General features: G+C 35.5%; 1 long non-coding RNA gene across 1 annotated transcript; it reads right to left on the bottom strand.

Annotated features, from left to right (window-relative positions):
* Nucleotides 1-13,365: 13,365 nt before the first annotated feature.
* LOC128284112 (uncharacterized) lies at nucleotides 13,366-13,758 on the bottom strand. Its single transcript, XR_008274427.1, has 3 exons — nucleotides 13,722-13,758; nucleotides 13,523-13,607; nucleotides 13,366-13,408 (listed from the first exon to the last, which is right to left on the bottom strand). It is a non-coding gene; the product is annotated as an uncharacterized LOC128284112 (long non-coding RNA).
* Nucleotides 13,759-14,287: the final 529 nt, after the last annotated feature.

Below are 14,287 nucleotides of genomic sequence, written 5' to 3'. Positions count from 1 at the left end.
AGTCTATAATGTTTATTGATATATCTTGAATAAAAACATAGGCAATTCTGCATTGTTTGTTTAAACTTCAAGACATTAGGGAATCAAGCATGATAAGTTGATTTTTGAAGAATTAAAAACTTTTAGGTTGTTTTCCCCAAGTTTAGGTATTATTTTGAGTTAGAATTCACAAGTTTAAACATAAAAAAGCCATAATTTTTGTGAGATCTTGAGCCTTTAGAGCATCTATTATTTCTTTCATGCTCACTTTCATTATGAGTGCGTCAGTATTGAATTGTTATTCTAGAACTTGCTTGATTATACATGTCAAGACCACACCATTTGATTTGATATGTCAAAATGATAAAGGCACTTAGGTTTAACCCACTCACACCATAAAAGCCTACCTTCACAATTAACCCTTAGTGAACACCCTTGAGTCTAACAACTCATTCATTAATTTACCCTCAATATTAACCCATAACTCATTATTGTCGAAATCCCCTAAATTAATTTGATCCCTATTTTTGTCGAGATTTGAGTTGGAATAGTTGCTTAGCTATGTTTTATTCTATTTTGTAATTTGACTTGTTCTTAAAAAAAAAACATGTGTACTTATTAGTAGTAGTAATGTGTACTTATTAGTAGTAGTAATCTTCTAAGCTAAAGTAGTTAAATTTCATATTCTAAGAAAAAGCTCTGTTGTACGCAATTGATGACTAGTCATTTTTCTAGTTAGACAATTTTTCAATTCAATCTCGATTCTAACCCTTTCTTTCAGTTTGTGACCACACCCTCTAACCAAAGCCAAGTTACAACCCTCTAAAGACCTTTTGATTGATGTTTCATCTCAATTTATAGTGGTGGAGATTTGATTTTCATGCAAGTCTATGGTAATGACTTTTCATTATTGACTATTGAGTGCTTCATTTATTGTCCTTAAACACCTCGAGTGATTTGAGTGAATCTTTAGTAAGAATGTGAAACTCTGTGATATTTTGAATCAAAGGTAATTACTTAGATGAGGGGAGACACCTATGTTTTCATGATAAAATGCTCAACTTGGAATGTTTGAAACTTTGATCTTCTTTCAGTTGAATTTTCAATGAATGATTACCTATGGATTATTTTGAGATATTATCAATAGAAATTATAAGTTGAGAAGAATTTATTTTGATTATGAGCTGAGGATTTTGCTTGAAGACAAGAAAATGCTTAAGTGTGGGGGTATTTAGTAAACCGTAATTTATACATATTTCTATCCCATGCTTAGCACATTTTACGGATGATTTTTCCTTAAAATTGGTGAATTCGATGCTCCTAATGCGTTAATTTCATGTTTTATACTTAGGTGAGTATAGGAGAGTGAAAGGAACGAGAAATGGGCCAAAAATGGAGAAAATGGGCCAACGTACGAAATCAACACGGCCTGGACTTCTTCACACAAGCAGACCACACGGTCGTGTCAATTTGGCAGAATCGAAGCATGACACACAAGGGTGGACCACACGCCCGTGCCTATTTAACAGGCTTGACCACGGCCTGAAGTAATCACACACGGGCGTGTCACACGGGCATGTCCCTGTCGAGCCCAAGTTGAGCCCAATTCGGAAAAGGCTAATTTTGAAGGTTCTTAGGCATTCTAAAGCCTATAAATACACCCTAGAGGAGGAGGAAAGGGTGGACATAGAGGATGAAGCAGGGAATTGCTCAAGGAAAGTCGATTGATCCATCTTAGAAGTCAGATTCATCATCAAGACTGAAGATCTACCCTCAATTTCCCTTCAGGAGTTTTGGGTTTTTCTTTATGTTTTGTACTTATTATTCTTCTGAGATTTTTACCTTTTTAGTTATGAACTAAAACCCCTAAACACCTAAGGGGATTGAAACCTAAGACAGATCTTGTTATTATTATCTGAATTGTATGATAAATATTTGACTTGTTTTTAATTATGTGTTCTTAATTCTTGTTTTGAGATTCCAGGATATTGATTCAAGTTAAGCTCTTATTCAGAGGAGGAATAGACCCTGTCTAAGAGTACATTTTTCATAATTAAGCGGATTTGATTACGCGCCTAGATATAGGGTGACAAGATTTTGCTGAATTAGGGTGAAACCTAATAAGGGGATCCATAAATCGAGTTAATGCAACACTAGAGAGTTAATTAGAAAGAGATTTCAATTATTCAACCTAGGGTTAGACATTGTTAGTCTCGAGAGAGATAATAATATAACTTAGGGATTTCTGCGGATCAAGTCAAATGAATAAATCGTCCGATTCAGAGTCAAATAACAAGTGAAGTCTAAGTGGATTTTTCCTTAGGTATTGTCTTAATTTAATCGTTTTTCCAAAAGTAATTCCCCAATTCTATTTTCTGTGAATTCTTAGTTTAGTTAATTAGTTAGTTAAAACAAACCTCATTATTCTTAGGCTAGATAATAAAAAGACAGTCATTACTAGTAATTTTAGTTCCTTTGGGTTCGATAATCCGGTCTTGCTAAAGCTATACTACTTTTCGATAGGTACACTTGCCTTCATCGTGATAATAGTTAGTTTCAAGAATGATTCATTATAAATATTTAAAACATGTCACGGATATCACGTATCAACCGCCCAACAGATCGAGGCGTTACTAATAGACTCAAATCCTTTCGCTTAATTTAAATATTTGAGAAACCAGTTGTAAGGGTCCATCTTTGAGTTAAAGGTCATTATTTTTGGTTCATTTAATAACGTATCCTTAAAGAAAAAAATACGCACTAATAAAGACAATCTTTAAAACATGTGCTACCATGTACAGTGAATACACTTAATAAAAAGGCAAGTTTGTAAAATGTGAATCAATTGATTTTGGTGTACACGAGAATAATAAGAGGAAAATCCACTTTAAGAAGAATACTATATAGCTATGAGGTAAAAGCAAAAGCTAAGAACAAACACATATAAATACGCCATATGCCAACTAGCCGTACATGATAAAAGAAATAGGCAAGTGGCTCACTCGTAGGCGTAGCTCTGGCATAGTCCTCTTCTATTGATGTTTTTCTACTACTCAAAATCCTAAGAAATAATAGTAACAGAGTAACTTCAATTGAACTTTGTAGGTTCTAAATGGACACAAAATGGTTATCAAGTTACTGATGGTAACCTAAAAATGAAGACAACATTGAGACTCAATCATATAGACATATTATACCAAGTTTCCATTACAGTACCCCTGGCGAGTACATACCGCCAACTTATACATACTTTCCTCAATCACATATGTTTACCTATGACCCAGCCTTGTGCCAAACCCGGACCCATATTTCAAAAACTAGAATTGCGTATAAGTTATAATCATTTCAGTCTTAATATTCCATGTTAAATTGAATACGTGTTCTCCCGTAAGGTTGAGCCGTGATCTGCCAATTTGGTTCTTAATAAAGCTACCCTATCGGAGGCATCACAAATAATGATTCTTTCCAGATTTTCACATGTCACTGATAATCTAGTACTAGGCTCACACACAAGATAGGTATTTTTACCTCAACCATGGCCATGCTCACACACACATCACTGACTTACTACACACTTGTTAATACAAGACACATTGACCCATCTTAAGTAGGGAAAACTTAAATTTCACACCCCACATATCATAGAAATTTTATAACTCAAAGGAAACAAGAAGGAACTTAATAAGAACTTTAGGATAGTATCTACTCTATTGGTTATTTACATCGATTGTTCAGACCTACCCTAGCTCCTTGAGCTAAATAAGAAACAATCATAATTGTCATACCATTTATCTACTGAAATTTTGATTATGCATGCACTAATGCAAAGACATAAATTCCCACAAAATCATCCTAAGGGTTTTCCAAAAATTACCAATCAGCCAGTACTTATCAATGGTGTTTGACAAACTTCTAGAAACTTTCCTCATCAATTCTAGCAAAGATAACTAAAAATTTTAATGATGTATAGAAGAAATCAAGAAACAAAGGTGAAGCATGCTAGCTATAGACATCCTTATATAGCATAGACAATGAAAAATAAGCTTAGTGGGAAGGTCAGACATCCCACTTTCACCCTTGAAAACTGAGGCTAAACTTGCCTAACAAGATTCCAAGTCTAATCTTTTTACCAAACGTAACTACTACCACTAATTAGAGTGGTAAAACATTGCTTGTACATGAATGATCAATCACAATCTAGTAACATATGTGACTGTATCTACTTTCCCAGAGATTAATTAATAACTACTCGCGATCTTTCAATAGCTCAAGTCTTTAACACTCTCTTAACTTCAGATCTTTCTATGACATTTGATACCTTAATTCTTGAAATCAGGGAACATGTGACATTAACCGTATGAAAACATGAACCATCACTTACATTCTAGTAATAAAACACATTCCAATACATTCAATAGTACACCACTAAAAAATCATGAATTCATTACTCAATTCAAACTGAACTCAGAACCAGAGCTTCGGTTAATAGTATCTTCAACTATTTTCAACTTTGCTAACATGCACAGACCATCCAAATTTTCATAAATGTGATAACTATATCATTCAAAACAGCTTTAACTCATAATAAAATCATCAGATTCGAACAAATCTAATAGGTATATTTCGAGATCATACTTTTAGAATATCAATCCTTCATTCAAACTGTCCATTGATATACTCATGAATGCACAAAATTTATTACCATAACTGAGGATGCTTTAACTACATGTAACTTAAATCACATTTCATCTGACTTTGATAAAAACAACCAAGTCGATTTCGATTATCAAATAATAACATAACAAAATGTTCCTTTCTTCATGTTGTTAGGACAGTTCAAACATGCAATCTTTCATAGTTCTTTCAACATGCAAGTCACAGATATTTACTAACTATATTAACTCAGATGAAACATAACATCTTGCTTGAACTCACTGATAATAATCAAAATTACCCAAGGAAAGAAAATCAGTATATAATTTGATCTTGACTGTCATAACCCACACTTTTGCCGATATCGACTTCAAAGATAAGCCATAATTGATAAATTAAACAATAAGGATGATAAGAAAACCAAGATAATGAAATCTAAGATACAAGACCATACTGACTGTCCAAGAATACTACTCATATGAAATAATAGAGATCCTGATGATTCCTCAGAGAAAACCAAAAGGAAAAGAAACATTTGTCATACATTCGTCAACTCTTTATCTCTGACATAACGGAATAGGATACCAAAGGAAGATAGAAGAATACCAATCATAAGTTAATCGGACCAACAATGCTTTCATTAGAAAAGAAGAAACCACAGATACCTCTAAGAATGTAAGAATACATAGAATACCCAAAAGAGATAGTCATAAATTACTCAATTGTAGCTGTCATACTCAAATATGTTTACAATTCAAACATCATTCCTCAGACTAATTCTGTCATTATTAATCCCATAATATTTCATTCATTAACATAAATCAATTCAGAAGAATTCCCAGTAAGTACAGTCTTTAGACATCATACCTGAATGAGTTGATTAGCCGAGATTAATTTATTCTCTAATCATGGCATTGTGCATTCCAAATAATCTTTAGAATAATCTGCTATCTCTCTCATAAACATTTTTACTCCCTAAGTCATTCCCATCTCTGATCACATTATTAATTATTCCACCACTGAACTCTTTAGTTCCCTACTTATGAGCTATGAGCTTGTTCAATGTAAATCTCGTGAACTTCGTTATATGACACTATACCGATAAGGGGGTGAAGATTGTAAAGCCTTTAAAGTTTTGACTCTCATACATATACATATACAATATAGCATTTAACATCAACATAATATCATATACTCTGATTCATACATCTCTAGGTTTCTACTAATCATGAACACATTTTCAAATATCTTAGTAACACACTTAGCATTATCACATATAAATATCAACCAATTGTAATAAGCTCATCTCAAAATAAATTTTCATGTTATTCACTACAAATAGTCACTCAAATTTATCGAAATGCAATGTTCAATCGGAACGATACTTTTTTATTCATATTCCTCAACTTTTGGTTAATCCATTGTATTGTATCCGTTAACACATACATATCATCACAAATCACAAAGATCAATTCAAGTAGATCAATATATTCACTAAGTTATACGAACTTACTTATCCCCTTTCAACATTATCGATGGTAACTCGATTGGAAAGCATCCCTGCTTTAACTAAAACAAATCTCATCGGAGTTGGGAGATATCACACTATCACAATTCAGTTATGGCATGAATAGCTAGACTCACATACGTTATGTTAGTCTAAGAAACAACTAAACCATAGCTCTGATACTACTAAATGTAACACCCCTTACGCGTATTTGACGTCGAAATAGGGTTCGAGGCATTACCGAAACACATACGCTTGTAAACGTATTAAACCGAGTCATAAAATTTCATTCAATTTAAAATAATTCATATACATGCATATAGTCCCTTATACGGGCCTACGATGCCCAATACATACTTTGGAAGTGGTTCGGGACTAAACCGTGAACTTTGGAAAACATTAGAAAATATCTTGAAAATAGGGGTATACGCCCGTGTCCAAGGCCGTGTTCTTCACACAACTATTCACATGCTTCACTTTCCATAATTAATCATCACACACTCATTCAACCAAGTCATGCAAGCTTGCACATCCGCAAAATACAACATCATAAACATATAACTTAACTAATATTAGTCATCCTCAATGGCCTTATACAAAATGAACTATCAAATATAATAGGCCAACATTTTAGGCCAACTTATTATAACATATACACATAATCAAGTCCTTATACATGCCATAGACTTAAAAGTACTTGAATATCATTAATACTATACCAATCAATAACTTTTTAGTGTGATAGAATCTCCGACGACCTCCAACTCGAGCTAGCATCTGTGACACTATAGGAAAAGGAAAGGAAGGGGGTAAGCATTATCGCTTAGTAAGTAGGTATGTAAATGATAAGTAATCTATTAACATGCTTTTATAAATATTCACGATATGTTCTCAAGATAATACAATCATAATTGCACATAGTTCCACTATTTATTCCTGCTCATCTCAAGTTGTCTACTCAAGTCACAGTCACTAAATTATTTATATCTTGAGCTACAGAACTCCAAATAAGATCCACTAATTTTCCCTGAAACTAGGCTCATATATCTTCTTACCATAAAATTTACAGAATTTTTGGTTCATTCAATAAGTAAGTCACCCATGTTTCGCTGTCTGACAGTTCTGACCCCTCTACACTAAAAATTAATTATCTCTTCGTATAAGATTTGGATAATGTTCCTATTTTTTTCTTTCAAAAATAGACTCATTAAGTAATTTAATCATATAAATTATAACCCATAATTATTGTTTTACAATATTTAATGATTTTCCCAAATCAAAACAGGGGATTCCGAAATCATTCTGACTCTGTCTCACAAAAATCAAATATCTCATAATATAAAATTTTTTTCTTACACTGTTTCATTTATATGAAAATAGACTCAATAAGCTTTCGTTTCATATCTTATTCAACTTCTAATTCAGTTTCCACCATTTTTGGTGATTTTTTCAAAGTCACACAACTGCTGCTATCCAAAACTATTTTATTACTAAATTTCACTCTTGCATGTTTTCCTTGTAGTAACTTTCATTGTAATACATACTCCATATCAATCTTACCAAAGTTCGATCACATATCGAGCATATTTCTTATAAGTTTACACACACGAACCTTCACTTAATCATCACATAGTCATATTCAATTACACCTAGTCATTTCCCGTTGAACACATCAGAATAATAACGGATGCCCGGTGGCCTGCACATAGTACCACCCTCATAGTCAAAGCTACCTTCTTCACAAAGTGGCCTTCACATAGTACCATACTTGTGACCAAATGTAACACTCGAATTTTAGGCCAAGAAGTATTATGTCTTGAGTATGGGAACAGTTAGGAAGCTGCTCATAAATATTTAGTTGTGTAAGAAAGTGATATAAATGCATGTCTGCTTCAGTGGTTAAGTGTCCTGGGAAATGTCTGAGAAGTCTTGGTTCAAGCCTAGGTAGGTGCAAAAAGTTTTAATTTCAAAGGAATAAGCACTGTCTCTAGGTAGTAGGCTTTTAGTTAAATGCGGGTAAAACATGACAAAAAGGGTCTGCTGGTCTAAGGGATAAGTGGCATGATATCTATGCTTGAGGACTAAGGTTCGAATCCTGGTGGGTGAAGTGGGGTGCTCTATTTTGTTACTGTGCCTTGGGAGTGTTGTGGTTTGACCGAAATACTGAAGTGGTTGTTGGGAATTTGAATTGAGGAGGTGAAGGTTCAGTTTGAATGATTTGAGGAAAATTTGGGATGTTGAGATGGTGGAAGAGTTATGTCAAATTGGTACTCTAATCAAGGGGAATTTGGCTTTGGTATGTTGGCTACTCAAAAATTTCGACTGAGGTAGGTTATCCCTCTAGTTTTCGGTGCTGTTTCATTTTTGGAGGTCGAGTTGAGCTAGGGGCTTTCGGTGCCTTCTTTGGTTTTCCAATTCTATTCCTCTTCTACTTTTCTTTTCAAATGTACCTCCCTTGTTACCTTAGGCCGAATGTTGCAAAGGTCATTTGGGTCTCTTGGGTTTTTGTTTCTTTGTTGGCCAAATAGCATCCTTCCCTTTTTCCCCAATCAATTTTCCTCTTGATCATTGCTTCTTCTTCTTCTCTCTCTACTTCTTTCTCTTTTCTTTGGAGTCCATTATTTTTCTCTTTGGCATACTGTTGCTTTGGCCAATTCTTATTATTTTCCCATTACTCTCACTTGGTTTTGTGTAGCCAAATACCTCCTCCGTTGTAGCTGAATATAATTTTTATTCCATCAATTTTTCCCTTGTTCTCCATTGTCGATTCTCATCTCCTCCTTCTTTCTTCTTGTGCTGTCAATCTCTGTTAAGGGGTAATTGTTCCATTGTTGCCTCAGTCAAAGCGAGTGCTTCTGGCTTTCGTGTAGAGTGCAGGCCAATTACTTTTTTCTCTAAATCTAGGTTTTTCGCTTTCGCATCTAATCATGTTGGATTTGGTTTACCTACGGAGTTGTAAGGCTACCTCGGTTGAAGCAGTGAAAGTACGGTTCATCTCAGGAGAGGTTGCAAACCTAGAATCCTTTCAGGTGTGTAAACATTGCCCAAACTGTTAATCGACAAAAGCCAAAAAATACGACTATTGGCTACACGAATGTGCACTTACTCATGTGGTAGATCAAACACGTAAAACGTGGGTGTTTGGTCGTAGAGGCCACCATGAGTGATTTCATTGGCTTAGGCCGTTTTGGGCCACGTTGGGCCTGAATGGACCGTGTACCCACCATAGACTCGTGGGCCCCACACGGGTAAACCACACTGGCATATGGAGATTATTGGGCCAGGCTGTGTAGTTCACACGACCAAGGATATTTTTGGGCTTTGTTGGCCACACGGGCGTGTTAGCCCACATGGGCCTGCAATATGGGCCTTGGGCCCATTTTCACTGTTTGACAGTTAAGGTTGCACGGGTCGTCCAAGATGACTGTGGACCTTCTGTTGGGTCATAAGCGTACCTGGACCCTTAATTGATAAAATGACAGTTTTGCCCCTATGTGCTAAAATGATTGTTTTGCCCTTACGAGGTAAAATGTTTGTTCTACCCTTATATGGTAAAATGACTGAAATGCCCCTACATGGTAAATTGACTGTTTTGCCCCTATGTGAGGTATTTATATATATGTACAAGTATGACTATATTTTAGCTTGCTATTTAAACTGTAATAGATACATGTATGATTCCATGACATGACTGTATGATGCATTGCATGGGGATGGGTTCATTATGATTGGAGGAACTGTACTGTACTGGCAGCTCTGCTGCAAATCATTGATGGCTTTAAGCCTATTTTATTGGCAGCTTTGCTGCAAATACTGTTTAGTGCTGCAACTGGTGCTATTTTGGAGTGTAGGGATGGGTGGGTTCATTTTATCCCCACATGGAGTGTAGAGCAGGACAGAGTGGAGTGTAGAGGCTGGTTGGGTAAGACTTGCATACTATTTAAACTGTTACTGCACTGATTATTGTTACTACTCTGTTTACTGTTAATGCAATGGGCCAAGGTCCAAACACATGATTGTTTCTGTATTGAGATGGGCTAAAGCCCAAACTAATATTGTCATTGTTACCAATATGGGCTTAGGCCCAGACTGTATTTGCTCACTATATGTTTGATTGCTTGTTTATAAAGGGATTACATACTGAGTTTTCGTAAACTCACCCTTCTGCTTATCTGCACAGGAAATCCTTAGGTGGATCAATGCTCCAAGGGACTCGAAGGTGGCCACACAATTGTTTTTGCTTCCTTTAATCTTTTAATTGATAAGTAATTTAAATTGGGTATTTTTATGTAATAAGGCCTCTCTGGATTTTATTTTTAATTTAAGGATTTATATTTCTTTTGCTTTAATACTGCTAGCAGTAGGGAAAAGACACGAGTTTTCAAAAGGATAAATGTTTTTCAAAAATACCATGGATACGTAACCAATTTAAGAGCTTCCGCAAGAAACAACGTTTTAAACAAACGACCTACATTTTGAAAATAAACGACAAGTCTTGAAATCATCTTCAAGGTCGTTCAAAAAGGTTGAATAGAGAATGGGTTTTTAACAATTTTGCACTTTACGAAAAACGCTTCAATGTAACATCGCCAGAGTTGGCCATAACGTCTAAGCCAGGTTTGGGGTGTTATACCAAAGCAATCTTTTACATTTAGTGGCCAGCACTTAGTACCACAGGTGATCGAAGCTATGGGATATGCATAGTAGCCTGCACTTAGTACTACACATGCGGCCTAACCATCTGTTACACGTAGTAGCCTGCAGTTAGTACTACACACGTGACCTAAAACCATTTTAAACACATAGTTGCCTTATATAGTACTACACATGTGTTCTCATTATGGATCATTCGTATCTTTTCTATTCCTAAGGTCCAATAGGGAAATTCCTCACTTTTCAACATTTTACCAATTCATCTATAATCAATTTCAATTCATAATGTACATCAAGTGATCATTCAATATGCAACCACCTTTCATATAATAACAAAATATTATAACATAAGTAAAAACGATATATTATTTACATATAAACGTACCTCGGTAGCACAATCGGTAAAAAGGACTTATTCGTCATATTCTTTGTTTTCCTCACGTTCTAAGTCCGCATCTCATTTTCCTTAATCTATAACAATACATTTAACTCATTTTTTCATCCTGCTACTCAAATTAGCCTAAATTCACATTTTGGAAAAATTTACATTTTTACCTTTAAACTTTATCATATTTACACTTTTGCCCCTAGGCTCGTAAAATGATTTTTATTCAAATTCCTTGTATCTTAAGCCTATCCAAATCATTTTCATAACTATAGCAGTGCATGATTTTCATTTATTCACACACTTACACACTTTTTACAACTTTTTACAAACTAGTCTTTTTTGACAATTTCACTGAAAATCACTTAGTAAAAGTCATTTATTACACACCGAACATTCATATTCTACCATTAAACATCAAAACTGTAACACCCCAAACCCGGCCTAGACGTTATGGCCGAATCTGACGTGCCACATTGGAGTTGAAAACCCACGTTCCGTTTTAGTGTTTTAAAACCTTATATTTTGTTGAGTTAACAAAGTGTATGGAAGCTGGGCACCAGGTAGGTATCCGAGATAGAGGAGGTGAGCCATGAAGGCTACTTAAGTACCAAGCTCTTTAATTGGATCCAATCCTAGACATGCCCACAACCATAGCCACACTTTGTCATATCGAGTTTAAATTTGTTTAAGTGGACGTCTTTGATAAATCGATTAATCGTGGTGTTGAGATATTTTGAAAACAAGTATCATTTTGAAAACACGTCCTAAGTCTAGCCCATTTGAACAATTATCAACCAGGTTTGAAGTTATTAAAAATAAAATAATCCCGAGAAGAAATAAAAGAAAAGTTAAAATGGCCTTATTACAACCCAAAAATAAATAATATTTAAAGGAAATTTAAAGAAAACCAACGCTTATTTAAAAGTCCAAAGACAATCACCGTGGCCACTCAATCCCTCCTTAAGTCCCCACATCAAGGCTCACCGCAAGGTTAAGGAAAGGGGTGAGTTTGGAAACTCAGTGTGCAACAAGCCCTTTCGAGCCCAAAACAATAACACTGTTGGGTCTAAGCCCAAATCCAATCTCAAACATGTATTGGGCCATAGCCCTTTTCATATTTCATATTTCATAACACCGGGCAAGCCTTTTCAAATTTCATATTCTCGGGCAAAGCCTTTATCAGAAACGGTATGGCCCTTAGGCCCATTTCAATATCACATATAATTTCAATGAAAGAATGCAACCCATTTGGGAGACTACTTAACCCACCATCCGCTACTCTCCACCCGTACCAACCAACACACCATGTGGGATTAACTCGACCCACCCCGCCATACTCTCCATCGGCAAAGATAATCGCTTTATCATATAACCGAGGCCTAGCCTCTTTTAATAATCGGGCAAAAGCCCTTTCAATAATCAGGGCATAAGCCCTTTTATAATCGGGGCATAAGCCCTTTTGATAATCGGGGCATAAGCCCTTTTGATAACCGGGGCATAAGCCCTTTTCACTTCCTCCATCCATATAAAACCCAACCCAATGCAGCTTATGATTACATCATGTGCATATCATACATATCATGTGCATATCATACATGTCATGTGCATCTCATACATACCATATTTATCAAAATCCCATGTATTAAAATCATACATAAACCCTAGGGGTATAATGGTCATTTTACCTAGGGCAAAACGGTCATTTTCATGGTATAAGGGTAATCTCATAATTTTACCAAAATTAGGGTTTCCATGTTCATTAACGATTACTAACAATCCATGGGTGCAAACAGTGATTCCGCCCATTTTAGCGAAATCGAGTTATTGGGCCTAAAACCCTAATGGGCCCTACTTAGCCAATTTCGTCATCTAGGCCCATTTAGCCTATATTCCATAACGGTTTTAACAGTCTTATCATTCCATATAATGATTTCGCTTTTCTACCAATTTTACCCAAATGGGCCCGAAAGCCCAATGGGCCCCACTTCTACCCCTTGAGGCCCAACTTACCAAGAACGCCAAAAATCACATTCTTACCGCTTCCATCGTTCTCGATCATCGCCTCATGGATTCTAACTAACTAGTGAGCGTTAAGCTTGCTCACAAGTCCTCAAAATGCCGAATTTTGGCATTTCGCTTTTCGGCATTTTATCGCTTTAAGCTATGAAAGGGTTCGTTACACACCTGATTTGCGATATTCCTTGACGAGATCTCCTATGCGATTTGTCCTATAATCAACCACTTATAGATTAGACCATGTTATTATTAAACCAAATCGAAAACTACCTATTATCATCACTTACACATTCGGCCACCATCCACAATGGCCCTTGGGTTCATACCTTTACCGAAGTTGATGACTAGATTTAGTCACTCCAATGATCCAAGCTTTTCACACACTCCTCGATCGGTAGCCTTTAATCCTCACTAGCACCAACAAACCAAATAACACCAAAAACCCTTTTAGCCTTAGTCGACAGAGGGGTTTTCAGCTTTTCTTAAACCACAAGATACAAATGGAAAGAAGGTTCGAATACTTACCAAGAGATCTACTCATTGAAGAACGTTCCAAATACCTTCCTACCCCATATCCGTTGTGAATCCAACTTAAACGTGCGTAGAAAATAGATCTAAATATTAATTCCCGAATCACTAAAATATGAAGCTTTGACTTTTCGTAAAATATTAATCTAAGCTATTTAGAGGGTTAGTACACACCGTTATGGGTTGAAGTTGAAACACTTCCAAAATCAATCGCCTCGATAACCACCACCGTCACTCAAACTTAACTAATCCAATATCAATATATGTAAATCCTAAGCACATCACCATACGGAACATAAGGGCATATTCGTCATTTTACCATACAGGGTATTTTGGTAGTTTTACAAATTGAGGGTATTACGGTAATTTCACAAACCAAGGGTATTTTAGTAATTTTGTAAATCGAGAGTAAAACAAAGAATTCAGTAAATCAAGGGTAAAACAAGAATTCTATAAATCGAGGGTAAAATGGTAATTCAGAATCGAGGTAAAACAGTAATTACGTAAATCGAGGGTAAAACGATAATTATGTAAATCGGGGGTAAAATGGTAATTATGTAAAT

The sequence above is a fragment of the Gossypium arboreum genome, chromosome 11, assembly GCF_025698485.1.
Source record: "Gossypium arboreum isolate Shixiya-1 chromosome 11, ASM2569848v2, whole genome shotgun sequence".
Lineage (NCBI taxonomy): Eukaryota > Viridiplantae > Streptophyta > Magnoliopsida > Malvales > Malvaceae > Gossypium > Gossypium arboreum.
The sequence above is the reverse complement of the archived record's forward strand: the minus strand, read 5'-3'. Positions and strand labels throughout refer to the sequence as shown.